Source organism: Choloepus didactylus, chromosome 11 (genome assembly GCF_015220235.1).
Source record: "Choloepus didactylus isolate mChoDid1 chromosome 11, mChoDid1.pri, whole genome shotgun sequence".
NCBI classification, from domain to species: domain Eukaryota; kingdom Metazoa; phylum Chordata; class Mammalia; order Pilosa; family Megalonychidae; genus Choloepus; species Choloepus didactylus.
This window is the reverse complement of record NC_051317.1, coordinates 84,986,339-85,001,410: the sequence shown is the minus strand read 5'-3', so window position 1 is coordinate 85,001,410 and position 15,072 is coordinate 84,986,339. Positions and strand designations below refer to the sequence as shown.

At 36.1% G+C, this 15,072-nt stretch overlaps 1 protein-coding gene across 10 annotated transcripts in view; it reads left to right on the top strand.

Annotated features, from left to right (window-relative positions):
• The window catches only part of PDE4D (phosphodiesterase 4D), a 1,663,062-nt gene that overhangs the window by 880,576 nt on the left and 767,414 nt on the right, over positions 1–15,072 (top strand). The window contains exon 1 of one of the 10 annotated variants that reach the window (XM_037799060.1): positions 13,633–13,656. The exons of the other annotated variants lie outside the window; for them this stretch is intronic. The gene's annotated coding sequence lies outside the window, so the exon portion shown is untranslated. Of the gene's footprint in view, positions 1–13,632; positions 13,657–15,072 lie in introns of those variants that run through there. 10 annotated transcript variants of the gene reach the window in all.

The following is a 15,072-nucleotide window of genomic DNA, read 5'->3' as shown; positions in this document are numbered from 1 at the left end:
TATATATACACACACATATGTGTGTGTGTGTGTGTGTGTGTGTGTGTGTTAGGGGTGGTGCTTTGAAATTGGTTTTACGAAATCTCAACAATTTGTTCTTCTCTATCACCTGATAAAATTAATTCATCACCATTTTCTCAATAGACTCTAAACTGCTTAATTCAAAGTCCTGTTTCCTTCCTACATGTTTAGGGTCTTCTCTTACCCTTTTCATTTATTCTATTCCAAAAGGAATACTTCTTTGAACTTTCATTGCCCTTTTATTTTGTCCTTCCATATGCTTGCAATGCCGTCCTTTCATTGTCACCATCTATCAAAATCCATCCCTAAGGCCTTACCCAAACATTACTTCAATTTCTTTACTTATCATCTAATGGGGGCTGACCATTCCATCCTGTAAACAACTATTATTTCTTCCCTAAGGAACTTGCCACATTTGAAAACAAGGATAGTGTCTCATTCATCTTGAAATCTCCATTGTGCAATTTCTAGCTCACCCTTCTAATCACATTACTTATATTTAGAGGCTGAATAAATCATGAAGTTTAAGTGGACACCATCACTGGGTCAATGGAATTGATTTACTTAAGTTGGATACCTAAAAAACACTTAATAAATATTAAATGCTGTCAATTCTGAATTATTCATGGTTGTATTATTTGCATTATAACTGTGATATGACTTTAAAGGTCATATTTACATAATGAATGATTCTGCCTGATGAAGGCTTTAGTTGACATAAATAGGTTCTTGGTTTTTGTTCCTCTGACAAGGATTAGAAGTGAAACCTCTTTAAACCAATTTTATTATTTAATCACCGCCAGTTCTTCCTTTATCAGCTTGTTCAAAAGGCAAGATTTTGCCTTCAGCTGCTTTTCTTGTATCTGAAAGCTGATACTGATAATTTCTGGCATTAAATGGGGGAGTATGGAAAAAGCTAATCAGGGGACTAAAATCCAAAAGGTCAGAAGTTTTCCATTCCTCCTTCAATCAGATCCTCATAGTGGAGTTTTGTTAATTTGTGAATTAAATTGTTCAATGCATCCAAAAAGCTTCCTGATGTAAACAAAGCTCTTTTGGTGGGGGGAGGAAATTCTGCCTCTTTGTTCCCTATTCTCTCTCTCCCCCAATGTTTGAAATATACAGTGAGATGTGACAGTCAATAAAATCATAAAATATGGCCTTCACTAAGGATGTTAGCCTAGATTAAGGCACAAGTTTTCAGAAAACAATGGGTTATTTGATGGAAACTACATGAGTTTAATTTTATTGTTAACCCTTAGATAAAACCAAATATAGGAAAGAGAGTGGATTTTATTGAAATTCATACTCTACAGCAGTATTCATAGAATCATAGGGAATGAATAAATATAATTAAATATGCATCATTATTTTTTGAAATTAACAAGACATATACCAAATATGAATGCATTGGTTTATCTGCCAGCACCTGCAATGACATTTTGCTCAAGTGATCTATCTTATCAGATTTTAGAAATTGTCAGCAATTTTATTCGTCTTCCAACATTTGCTGTGACAAGCATTGGGATTTACTTGATACATTCATGCTGAATAAAACCTTTTGTGCACATTAACATTACAAACAACATGCATAAAATACAGTAGGAATAGCAGCATTATAAATGAATGCATTTTACAGCAATTATAATATATTTTACACCAAATGAATCAATAGGTTACGAAAGTAAGCAGGAACTGAATTGGGTGGCGTACAGCTATTTTCACTTATTCTCTATTTCTAGGGTTACTAATTTGTGTGCTAGCATATTTATTTAAAAAAATGCTTTTTAAGCAAATAAATGACTGAAAGAAACATTGGCCCCAATAAAAGTTAAATTAATATGCCCCAATGTAATGAACATTTGGAGGAAGGTAGCCACTTGTATTATTACAGTTTGGTGCTAACTACTTTAGAATGCTTATTTTAAAGAACAGTAGGTATGTTAGAAAGTCTATGCTATAAAATCATCTGTGCCAGTTTGAATGTATTATGTCCCCCCAAATGCCATTATCTTTGATGTAATCTTGTGGGGGCAGACCTATCAGGGTTAATTAGATTGTAATTCTTTGAGTGTTTCCATGGAGATGCACCCCACCCAACTGTGGGTAATGACTCTGATTGGATAATTTCCATGGAGGTGTTAGCCCTCCCATTCAGGGTGGATCTAGATAATCACTGGGGCCATATAAATGAGCTGACAAATAGAAGGAACTCAGTGCAGCTGTTAGCGACATTTTGAAGAGGAGCTACAGCCAAGAGGGACACTTTGAAGAAAGCACAGGAGCTGCAGATGAGAGACAGTTTGAAGACAGCCATTGAAAGCAGACTCTTGCTCTGGAGAAGCTGAGAGAGGACAAATATCCCAAGTGCAACTAAGAGTGACATTTTTGAGGAACTGCAGCCTAGAGAGGAATGTCCTGGAAGAAAGCCATTTTGAAACCAGAACTTTGGAGCAGATGCCAGCCACATGTCTTCCCAGCTAACAGAGGTTTTCCAGACACCATTGGCCATCTTGCAGTGAAGGTACCCAATTGCTGATGTGTTACCTTGGACACTTTATGGCCTTAAGACTGTAACTATGTAACCAAATAAACCCCCTTTATAAAAGCCAGTCCATTTCTGGTCTTTTGCATTCTGGCAGCATTAGCAAACTAGAATATCATCAAAGACATTATTATTATTATTGTACTGAAAATGGGCTAAGCATTCCATGATACAGTTTATTGGGCACAGTTAAAAATAAAGCAGCTAAACAAAACAGTGAGGAAGGCAGTGAGGGCCTTCAGCAGCACACCAGACACAGATCTCACAGGTTGGGAATCCCTTGTCGAATGTGGACATGAGACTGCTCCTCACATATTCCAGAGGAATGAAGTTACTTGTCTCAGTCTGTTGGGTTGCTGGCCCAGTTCTTCCTTAAAATTCTTATCAATTCATGCAATTTTCTAATTTGATGATGGAATTTCTTAAATAGCAGAGTAGCTATTCTTTGAATACACGAGCAGGTCATAATAAATTGTACTTGAAGCCTCAAGGTACATCAAGCAAAATTCTGTGTAAATTTACTAGCATTGATTCTCACAAAAATGCTATTATTCAGCATTATTATTTGCATTCATAAATGAGAAAAATCTTAGGCACAGAGGGCATGAACAACACAACCAAGTTTCTTGACAACTAATAAAAGAAGGTGCTCATAGTCATCATCAGGGAGTATCAGTGAATCAGTAAATCAGCAACTTTGGGAACACATACAAATAGCTCATTCTTTCCTGATGCCAGTCATCTGGTAAACTCTCCTAATGTATATGGCACATAGGGCTTCACTCATACTTAAAACGAAAGTGTGATTTACATCACATCCACCCCATCACCATGTCCTTAATATATCCATCATAACACTGTCCAGTCTTCAAACTAGGGACCTAAGATATGTGCAAAGTCTAGACACTCTAAACTTCATTAATGAAAGATGTAGCATTCTCTCCTAGAAACCATAGTGGAAGATCTACTGCAAAGACCCTTTTTTATCTGTTAAGAATGCATTCAACTGTGACAGAAAACTCAAACAGTAGTTTCCACATTTAAGGATTAATTTGTCTTGTGGAAAAGGATGTCTGGAGGGAGCAGTCTAGGGCTAGTACAGTGACCCCCATGGTAGCTTCAAAGTCATCATTTCCTCCTATTCTTTCTTTTCTGCCATCTTAGTGTACTGACCTCTCCTGTGCTTGTTGCCTCAGGTCCGCATGTTGTATGACTGCTGCTCCTCTAGCATCGCATCCTTCCGGGCACCGTGAAGAATGGAAATGGAAGGAAAACAAGAAGGGGAGGCATCTATAGCAGGGAATCAAGGCTTTCCTAGAAACTTCCAGTTTATATCTTTATGGCATGAACAATGTCACTACCTGCCCCTAGCTGCAAGGGAAGCTGGGAAGCTTGAGTTTATAATTGGGCCTGTTATTGGCCTGAATAACTTTTGGCTTTTATGAATGAGGAAGAGGGGTGTATGAATATTTGAAGAACAATCAGCAGTGTCTGCCAGAGTTTTATACTTAAATGGACAGAGCTAAATTTGGATAGATTGAAAAAGCCATTAATCAATGAGATAGGAAAAGCAATATAACCAAATGTCCAACTTATTATGAAAAGTGGACTTTCTTATATAGTGTCTAAGATTGGTGAGGAGAAAAATAAAAAGTATTCACACAAGAGCTCTGACTGTATTACCTGTACACAATTATGTTAGGAATCTACTACCAAAAATTGCTAAATTTGGATTAATTGCAAGTTATTCATTTTCTGCACCAACACTGCTCTTATTTTATAGCATTATTCACACAAACCTATGGGAGTTATGACTAACATAACTGAACTGCAGCCTCTCTGATCTTTAATTCAAAGTGACCCCACTTTACCAGGCAGTGTGGAAATCAGACTCTGAGAACAGGAGAAAATACCAAATGAACAGATTTGGTGGCTATTTATAGCTGTTCCAAAATGAAAGGGGAGAATGAGACAACTCTGATTGATGACAGTTCCCAATCCCCCTTGGTAGCAGTCTTGATAAATAGCTTGATAAATGAATCCCAAAGTTGGAGCTAATTTAAATGATAAATGTTTCCACTTGTTATTCCATGTATGTGTAAGTAGAATCTGAAAATAAAAGTTTTTAATCAAAGTAGCTGTATTTTAAAGCTTGAAAATTAATCTGTTTATCTCAACCAATATCTAATATTATTTCAAAGAAGTAACTATTCTGATTTTTAAAAATCCCTTGATTTGGAGGCAGAAGTAGATTTCTTGCAGGCCATAATGTGACCTCACTTTAACAGAATTTTCTTTATTTCAGCATTTGCCAACCATTGCACATATTACAGCGTCATACCTGCTTCTTCCTCTGTTTCTGTTCTCTGTGACAGAGATTTTGGCTTTTCTCCTCCCCTCTCCATCTTGTGCATTCCTAGAGCTTTCTGGCTGAAAATGAATGATATTACTGGTTCTGCTGGGATTGGGAAGTATCACACGAGAGCAAGGTTCACTGTAACTGTGGGCTGTCTTAGAATCTGCTCATTCCATAGTATGTGGAGAGCTTCTTATGGGCCAGGAGTTTGAAGATGATTCTTGATCTAGCCGTCTAAGGGCTTGCAATAAGCTTCTATCAGAGGGCGTTAGCTGAAATTGGGTACAAAAGACTGCATTATGAGGGTGTCTGACCTTAGAATTGGCCTCACAGGGTATAATGAATCGGTCTCATGGCATGACTTCCATGTCCAGAGAAGTTGAGAGTGACATTGTAAGTTAATCTGAAGAGAATGTAAAACTGAATGTTTTTTTATCTCTCATCTGAAGAGGTAAAATTTCTTTTCATAAGCTTTGCTTATGTTTATGCTAACAAGGTGACTATTCCTTTTTTCCTCAAATATTTGAGAATCTGGCCATTATTCCCCATCATGTCTGAAAGGGTATGTAGTTACTGGTCATTACTAGAGAGAATCCCGTTTTACTCATGGCAGGCCATGAACAGACTAGAATCTAGAAAAACGCTGCAAAGCATCTCTTAGTTATTCTACTATGTGGCTGTTCATTCCACAAGGAGTTCTCCTTTTATTTTCTACCCTTAAAAATAGTAATTTATGAATTTCATTGTGGGACCCCAAGATACATTAACAGTTTATATTATTTGGGGAAGTTTAGTGCTTGTAACAACAATATATAGCTCAAACACAAGAAGATCAGGTCTTTCCATCCTCTACTTAATCATTCAGGGACTAGGCTGGTGGCAGCTTTGCCATTTTTAATACATGGTCCTATATGTTGAATAGTGTCCCCCAAAATGACATGTTTAAGTTCTAATCCCTGGTTCTGTGAATGTGACCTTATTTGGAAATAGGGTCTCTGAAGATGTGATTAGTTAAGATGAGGCCCAACTGGGTGAGGGTGGGTCCTAATCCAATATGACTGATGTTCTTTAAGAAGAAGGAATTTGGGACACAGAATAAGACATTGGGGAGCACACCATGTGTCAATGGAGGCAGGGATTGAAGTGCTACAACTGCAAGCTAAGGAATGCTGAGGATTGCCAGCAAACTGCCAGAAGCTAGGAAGAAGCAAGGGAGGACACTCCCCTGTAGGTAGTTTATAGATTTGGGGTTTTTACCTATACTCCTGTTATAAACATTCTAGCGCATGTCTTTTGGTTGCAATATATACACATTTCTGTTGAGTATATAGCTAGAAGTAAAATTGCTGGTTTGTAGGATATGAGTAAATTTAGCTTTGGTAGATAATGCCAGTTTTCCAAAATGGTTGTATCAGTACACTCAGGGATTAATTTTTAACTTTAAGAGACAGAGAGAGAGAGAGAGAGAGATTTAAAAAAAAAAAAAAAACTTACATAAAAATGGAACCCAAGCCTTATTTCCCCCTTTTCAGACATGTAATCTCTTCTTTCAATGAGTAGTTTCTCCCAAGGGTATTGTAGGCATTCTCCAAACTGAATGTGATGAGAACAACTAATTAATGATCATTATGTGCTTTCAGCTTTCTCAGTACTCTATTATACCTGTAGAATTGAAATAAAAATAATAATTTAGTGTCAGTGATTTTACAGTATTCATTTTGAGCTATATTGCAATAAGCTCTCAAATGATCTGGCTGGTGCTATTACTGTGGGTTTTTTGTTTTTTTTGTTTTTTTTTCCCAACTCCGTCAGTGTTATGATAATGACCTGAAAATGCATTAATTAGCATTTGATGCCATTTCTCCTTCTCAGATCATTCATTATGTTTTTCTGTTTACTCCAGATTTATCACTTTTCTATGGACTCTGCAAGATGCTAAAATGTTAATTGAATAGTGACTCCTTTTTCCTAAAGAATGACTCCTTTTGTGCTTTTCCTATTAAAATTGTATCAGTGCAGTGTAATGTATCTACACAAATGTAAGTGTCCAAATACTTCTCAGTTCACTTTGATTATACAGCTAGATTTAAATATTGCTAGGATTATAGATGGAAACAAAAGATAGACATATAGATATTCCTCTAAAGAATGGGAGATAAATATAGATGAGCTGATTGGGTTTTCAAGATCCACCTTCATATGTATTTTCCTGGGTTTTCGAGATCCACCTTCATATGCATTTTCCTGGTCTGAAGTTAATTACAACATACTAAACAAACAAACAAAAAATACATAAGTCACTGTATTAGTGATTCCATTAGTAAATTTATGTGGTATGGATCAGTGACTCCAGACCTTGCATTTTTAAATGCTGATTGTTTAAAAATATGGTGACATATGTTTGCCTACTTCTTATCAAGTGAAGGCATTCAAAAGAATATCCTACTCTCCATTCTTAGCATTTCATAAAATCATGAATATTTTAAATTTTACAAAGTGGTAAGATCATTTCGGAGTAAAGGACACTTCCTTAATTGGATAAATGTAGCTTAATGAAAAATATATGAATCTGTCCCTATTTCTCCCAAGGAGAGACTTTGGGGGTTAGGATCTGTTGGAATAGATGCTTATTAAAGTTTCAGGTTCTTCCAGCTTTAAGTTTTCGGAAAGCTGGATGTGGTTAACAAGGAAAAACATGAATTGAAAGACCTATTGATTAAAATCACCTAATCTAGTAAACAATAGCCATGTATCAGAACAAAGTGCTTCCTAAATTAACCTGTTGAGAATGATCCCTGTCTTGATCATTCTATTACTCTCTTTCATTTAAAAACAGGGTGGCAACCATTTCTTCATAAATATAAGACTACAAGGTATGGCATTTGTGAAACTGTTATAAACATCTTGGGTTATGTGGGGATAGGATAAAATTTTCTGAGGAATATTTTCTGAATGCCTTCACACGAATACAGTCTGGTAACCATGTATATTATAAGAATAGGATGTGGGCATCTTATCTAGAAAAGTAAAGTGTTTTGTGATTTTCACAGTTCTCAAAATATAGATGTATGTGTATGTATATATTACATATATATAATAGGTGTATATGTATTTATATATTTGTAACAACTAAACTATATTTATTTCCACAAGCAAATAAAAATACTACAGCCATCCATTTTAAGTCTTATTCCACTAATATTGGAGTGGGAGAACAAATTAAATGAAAGTGATTAGTTGCATTTTACTAACTATAGAGGATATGGAGAGGACAAACATTCAAACCCAATTGTATATATGCTGTACTGCATTTATCACAGGCAATCTGTATTCTCTCTACAATAATTTTGATACTCTTAACATCATCAGTAATTGTCAATGTAGGGTCTGAAACTATGTCTACAATACTTAGTGGGACATCAATGGGCCAAACCATTCAGGGAAGTACAGCTCACAGTGACACCAAGAGCAAGGTAACAATCTGAGCTGCCATGTGGAGAAAGACCAGCCCCATTTGTGCATCACTAAGTTCAGTTGAAAGCTTTTCAATACAATGCATTTAAATACCCTGAAATAGGAAAAAGCGAAAGAGAAACAACATGGTGGAAAGTTTACTTGTTTGGGCCTGCCTGGGGAAACACCCTGCAGAGATTTAACTTTTGAATCAAGTCAAAGATCCTTTAGGTTACATTAGGCAAGCAGAAAAGGAAGTTAAGAGTATATTTGTTGAAAACATGATCTTCAGAGTCAACATAGATCTGGGCTCAAGTTCTGATTCCATCTCTTCCAATTTGTGTACCTTAGGCAAGGTATTTAATGCGGCTACACCTCAATTTCTTCATCTGTCAAATGGGGGTAATGAGGGTGCCCACTAAGGTTTGCATGAAATAAGATCTGCAAGTGCCAGTATATAGTGATAATAATATTCTTGCTATTATTATTATTAGCTTCTGAGTATTGAGAGCCTACTATAGATCAGACTTTTGGCAACACTATTCTCTAAATTCTCAAGCAACTCAATGATTAGGTCTTGCTTAGTTCTGATGAGTAAACTAAGCTTCAGAGTGGTTAAGAAACTTCCCCAAGATCACATAACTCATAGTCATCAGAGCCAGGATTTTAAACAGGCTGTTGGATCCTGTTGAGGATTGAATCATACACCTCACAAAAGACATGTTTACATTTTAATCTGCATTCCTATGGGTGTAAACCCATTTGTAAATAGGACCTTTGAATGTGTTGTTACTAGTTAAGGTGCAAACTCATTTTGTGAATAGGAAATTCGAAGAACCTGTCCAGAAGAGGCCAAGTTGAATCAGGGTGGTCCTTAATCCATATAGCTGAAGTCCTTAAAAGCAAAGGAAATTCAGACACAGAAGTCAGTAGAAGGCAGACAACAGTAGAAGTCAGACAAGCAGATACAAGGAGAGAGATTCCTTGTGACAGGTTTGCCAGAATGCTTACAGACCCCAGGAGAAAGCAAGCCCTGCCAATACCTTGATGTTGAACTTTTAGCCTCCAAAGCCATGAGACAATGAATTCCTGTTGTTAAGTCAAGCCATTGTATGGTGTTTGTCATAGCAACCTTGACAAATGAAGACAGACTCTAAACCTGTGCTCTGCTTACCCAGAGCTAGTAGCTACTTCAATGATCCCATCCATCCTAACATCTTTCGTCCTTAATTTTACTCTTTAATTTTTTAAATTTTTGTTTATTTTTTTGTTTATGTTTTAACCACTGATTTGAACAAGTTCTCAGACTTGGGTATACACAGGAATCCCAAATAATCTTTGCTCCTGTGGAAAAAGTCATCATAGTGTTCTCATTATAGTCTTTTTTTTTTTTTCCTTTTCTTCAGGAGTGTAGTCAAACATCAGCTGGAAACTTCCTTCTAATATAAGTGAATAAACAAGCCCATACATTTTTTTTTCCCTGAGGCATATTGCTGGGAGAATCTATTTCCAATTTTAAGAAATTAGCAGATGCTGAACCAGCTGTCTATTTCCATTTAAATTGATGGAAGCTGAGAATTGGGAATTAGGTTTTGTTTTTTGCTTCTAACATTGTTGGCATATTTGACCTTAAGGTTGAAAATTTTGTTCTGTCTTAGATGATCTTAAGTGAGTCTCTCTAAAGTTAAAATACAAGAGGCAATCATGGGATTAATCTGGGTAAAGTCAGTAAAGATGGTTTTAGGAAAGAACAGTTCTAAAGTATGAGAAGTGCTTTTAATATGATGTGACTTATAATCTCAGGCCCCCATCATGGCATTTTATCACATTTTATTACTTGCCTTATGTTTTATCTTTATTTTCTATTGAACTGTGGGTTTCTCGAGGATAGGAGTGTCTCTTGTTCCATCTTTGTATACCAGTTCTTAGCACAGGGCCTGGCACATAGCAGGCACTCAATATATCTGTAGAATTAATTGATTAATAGGTGTGAAATTCTATGGTGATAAAAAACAATCTCCCATATTCGACATGTATGCATGAACGAGTGTATGTGTTTTTGTGAATGATAAGAGTGAAATTGAATCTTCATATTGCTAAAACGTTATATTGTTTAATTATGAAGATTTTACTCCTTTAGCTGAAGTTGCAATGGCATTGAATCTATATCTCAAATGATGTTAAGTTGGTACATGGGTAAGTTGTATGCTTTTGACAATGTAGTTATATGCACTTTCACCATACAAAAGTGGGGTAAGAGGAATACATAATTAGTAAATTCAAAAATGATCTATTTTCTGAAACCCATTTTAAAAAAATCAAGTCATGTCGGGAAAATACTACCTTCCCAAGAAGTATTTAATATCTGACAACATTTAACTTACTAAATGTTTATTGCAGAAAACATCAATTTTAGAGAAAAAATTGTGGTGTTGGGGAGCAGTGGTGGGATGGGAAGGGAGAGAGAACTAACAGTGAGTGTCTGAGTGCCAGGCATGGTGCTAGGTGCTTGGTTATGTGTTATTTCATTTCAGCCCCATAGCGGCAGCCCTTGGGGTATTCTTATCAACCATTTTATGGTGAAGTTGAGATTAAGAGAAGTTTACTAACTTGGTCAGGGTCACATAGTAGTGGATTGGAAATAGAGTCATATCAAAGTCTACCTCGTTCCAAATAAAGTTCTTTTTTAGAGACCTGATCCTAGTGAAAAAACAACTAACCTTGATGTTCATGTAAACTGTTTATTTAAATAAAACCCTTAGGATTCTAATTGTTCCTAAATCCAAGAGATCCCAATGCAAAACAGTTGTATAATTATTAAAGCTATAAATTAAATCACTTAATATTTTAAGGCTAACTTCTTGTTTAAATAAAATTTAGAATTAGACTTACTGTTAGCATTTATAGAGAACCAGGGCTATAAATCAATTTTACATGCAATGTATTCCACTGATCATCATCATCATATTTGCAAGCTGACCAAAAGAGCTTCTCAGCTCTCTCCCAAGTGATATATCTCCTTTTTTGGACAGTGAATGTAACTCCTCCAGAATATCTTCCTACTGTTTTGCTTACTCTTGATTCTTACCATTTCAAGGGTTTTTGCTGTTCTCTTAAAACATTCAACAAATGTTCACTGAGCATCTACAGTGCCTACATGTGGTAGACATGGTGCGTAGGTGAATTAGAAGATGCATGCAGTATGGACAAGCCCTCACATTAAAGTAGGGACAAAACTCAGAGAAAGAAGTGATTGCAAAGTACTGTGGAGGGGGCAAAACCAAAGTCCAAATGAGATTTGTCCTTAGTGCCTGAGGAGAGGAACTGAGCAGCTCTGTCTGGGGAGGTGATGTGTAAGTGGGCATTCATCTCTTCAGGCAAACCAGAGGAGAAGGGAAATCCAAGGGACAATGTATGCAAAGGTGATGGTGAGGAAGGAAGGACAGTGGGGTAAGAATCTGGGAGAGGTGGTCAGATTGTCTACCATTAAAATATTTTATGACAGCTTTTATTATGCCCAGTTCTTTCTTTGGATGAGGTTCCAGAATGTTAAGTGTTAAGTAACTTGTCCAATGTGACAAAACTAGTAAAAAAAAAAAAAAGAAAAAGAAAAAGATCCAGGGCTCCATGAAAGTCTGTTTGACTCTGATTTTTAAATTCCACTTCATAAGAGGTATTTTAATATACTTTTTATGTATAGTTCTATTTTAGTTGGGCTTTAGAAAAAAACAAAACATAGTTTTGGGAGTATGGCATGTTTATGCAGGTATTTCAAGCAATACTTGTCATTCAGATACCTCCAAAACTATCCCCAACTTGACAAGTGTTATGATGTGCCTGCCATTTCATTGTGTCCTCATCTAATGGTGCACCCCCATCCACTGCAAGAGAAAAAGAGCTAGAGAAGTGAGGATACTTGTGTTCCAGTCAAGGAGAGCATATAATGGCATGGAGGCTACCTAATTTGCATACTTAAGTAGATAAAAACATTTACTTTCTAACCAACACCTATCCTGTTTCTAGTCTTGTTAAAATTATCTTTCCTCTCTCCATAAGAGAGGAAGATTTTGAAATCCTGATGAAATGATCCTGGGATTTTACATTCTTTAGGACTCTGGTGTCCAAATAAATGACCTTGAAGTAGCTAACAATTTTGGGCTCTTCTGAATATAGACTTCAATAATTAGAGGATTGTAATACCCCAGCCTGTTCCCTCTAGGATTCCAATGGTTAATTAGCTATGAACCCCAGAAAAGATCCTGCTCTGGAATGATCTTCAGATAGGTCTTCTAAGTTTCAGGATAATCACCAACTATTGGTGTCTCTGATATCCTCATCCCTCAATCTTTCCTTTCTGCATGTAGGAATAAAAGGAATTTTAAAAAACATAGCCATTTCTGCTTCCCTTTAAGCCCATGATTTTTTGCTCCATCAGGGGAAGAAGAAAAAAAGTAAATGTAAAACAAAGCAAAACAAACAATCAAAAAATAACAAAGACTGAATGCTCTATGACCTGGATTTTAGCTTCTCTTTTCCCTGGATAAAATTACCTAATGCAGCTAACTTCAAGGAGAAAAGTTAATCAGTGGCGTCTGCTATCAACTGCAAGTACCTTTTCAAACCCAGCTGTCAGTCAAATGCATACAATATTATTTTGAACGATTACCCAAGTAGGTCTCAAAATGCATCTCCAAAGGAAATATTCAAATATTTTTCACAGTGAAAACCCATGTGGGTATTTTAATTACAGTGTATCTGCTATGAGCCAGGTATAAACAATATTGCCCAGATACACTCATTGTCATTCCTGAAAATGGCAATGGAAACATACATTTATTTTCCTTTCTGAAACAAAACTCCTTGTATATATGTAAATGATAAGTCTCACACATCACAATTTCTGTTTTCCTTTTTATGAGGTTGCCATATCTACACTTATCCAAATTAATAAAAATAAAAATAGAAAAAATAATAATAGCCCATATTTATTGTGTACTTACTCTGTGCTAGGCTCTGTGTTAAATGATTTGTGTGCAATATCTCATTTAGTCTTCACAACTTTCTATGAGGTTTTTATTCTCTTTTTCTAGTATGGATCAGAAGACATGCTTCGTTATCCATGCTCACACAACTGGTCATGGGCCAACCAGAGGACCCAGGAGATTTAAGTCCATATTTCCTTATTACTTCCTTGCTTAAATTTTGGAATTTGGCAGCCCCAGGAAACTCCATGTATGCTTGTGTTTGAAAGGTATCCGCTCTGACATGGAGGAAAATGAAGGTATATGCAGCGCCACTTTTCCTATTCTCCCACCCAACAAGCTACCGTCTGTGGGATGAAAAATTGTCTTTTCTTTGATGCAACATCAGTGCTTTCTGTATTTGACACAGTGCTAGGTCAGATCCTGATCCACTTTGAAAGCAATTTATAAAGATTATTAGTTTTTAAGAGAATTTTAAATATGACTATGTAACAGTGCAGCAATTGCGAAAAATCAAAACAGCATTCATATTCACTCCTTGAACTTCCAGAAGCACAAAGCAACTAAAAGGGGGCAAGGACATTCATTCCATGTATATGTGGAATTCCTACTATGTACTTTCAAAAGCACAGAGCTTTGAATATATAGGATTATACTGTTCTCAATTAGATTCTAGTAAAGTGCCAACAGTGTCCTGGGCAATAAGAAGCTTAGATATTAAATATATAAAATTATTATAGATCTCTCCTGTGAGTCCTTTATACTAATTAGTAACTGTGTAAGAGATAGTTATGAATACCAATAAGGCATATTTAATATATCCTAAGAGGGCTTATTCTTTTATCCTTGGATTTCTGGTAGATAGCATCCAGCACCCAAATACAACCTTTAGAGAAGCAAGAAGTCCAAGATAAATAAAACTATCATGGGAACATACATAGGGATAGAGTTGGGAAAAAAAATTAGCAAAAGTGGAAAATATGTAACAATTAATATTTTTAAAGATTCAAGATTTTTTTAAATCAAGTTCAAAAAGATTAGACTTTTACTTGTAATGCGCTTTGATTTTTTTTTTTTTCACCCTAAATTATCCTTTTAAATTCAGGTTATCTTTCAACATGGATGTAATTTAAATTTTGTTTTACAGACTTCTACATTTCTCATTCATTGATATGATCAAAAGCATCTTACATCAAAAGAAGAGAAATAAAGGCCATTTTCTGGCATTGTCCTAGAGTCACGCTTTCTTGCCTTATTAGCATTTTATTTCAGCAGTAGATTGAGTGAAGGCTAATTATAGGATATGGGGGTTTTAGAACATATTCTATTGTCCAAAACAGTGTTTTCTGCTGTTCCGTTATCCAAAAGGGAGCAAGTATTTGGGAACAAAGATCGTGACATATTTGGTTACTATTCAGGGCACACACCCCCTCACTAGACTGTCAAAGTCTAGGCTTGTCACAGATTTGAGGCTATGTTGTTGCTTCTGCTGCTGCACCCATCAATGCACCTCTGCTGATGTGTGACTTGCCTTGGAGATGTGAAGGTGCGGAGGAGATTTTTAATCAACAGCCTAGGTGGGAGTCAGTGATGCATGGCTGGCAGATGCAGATTTCAGCTGTAAAATTTTATAATATTTTAGACTGCCTTATAACTGCAAGGCATCTTTTTATGGAAGATTCCACCCTAATTGGTTTTAAGAATCATGGCACCTG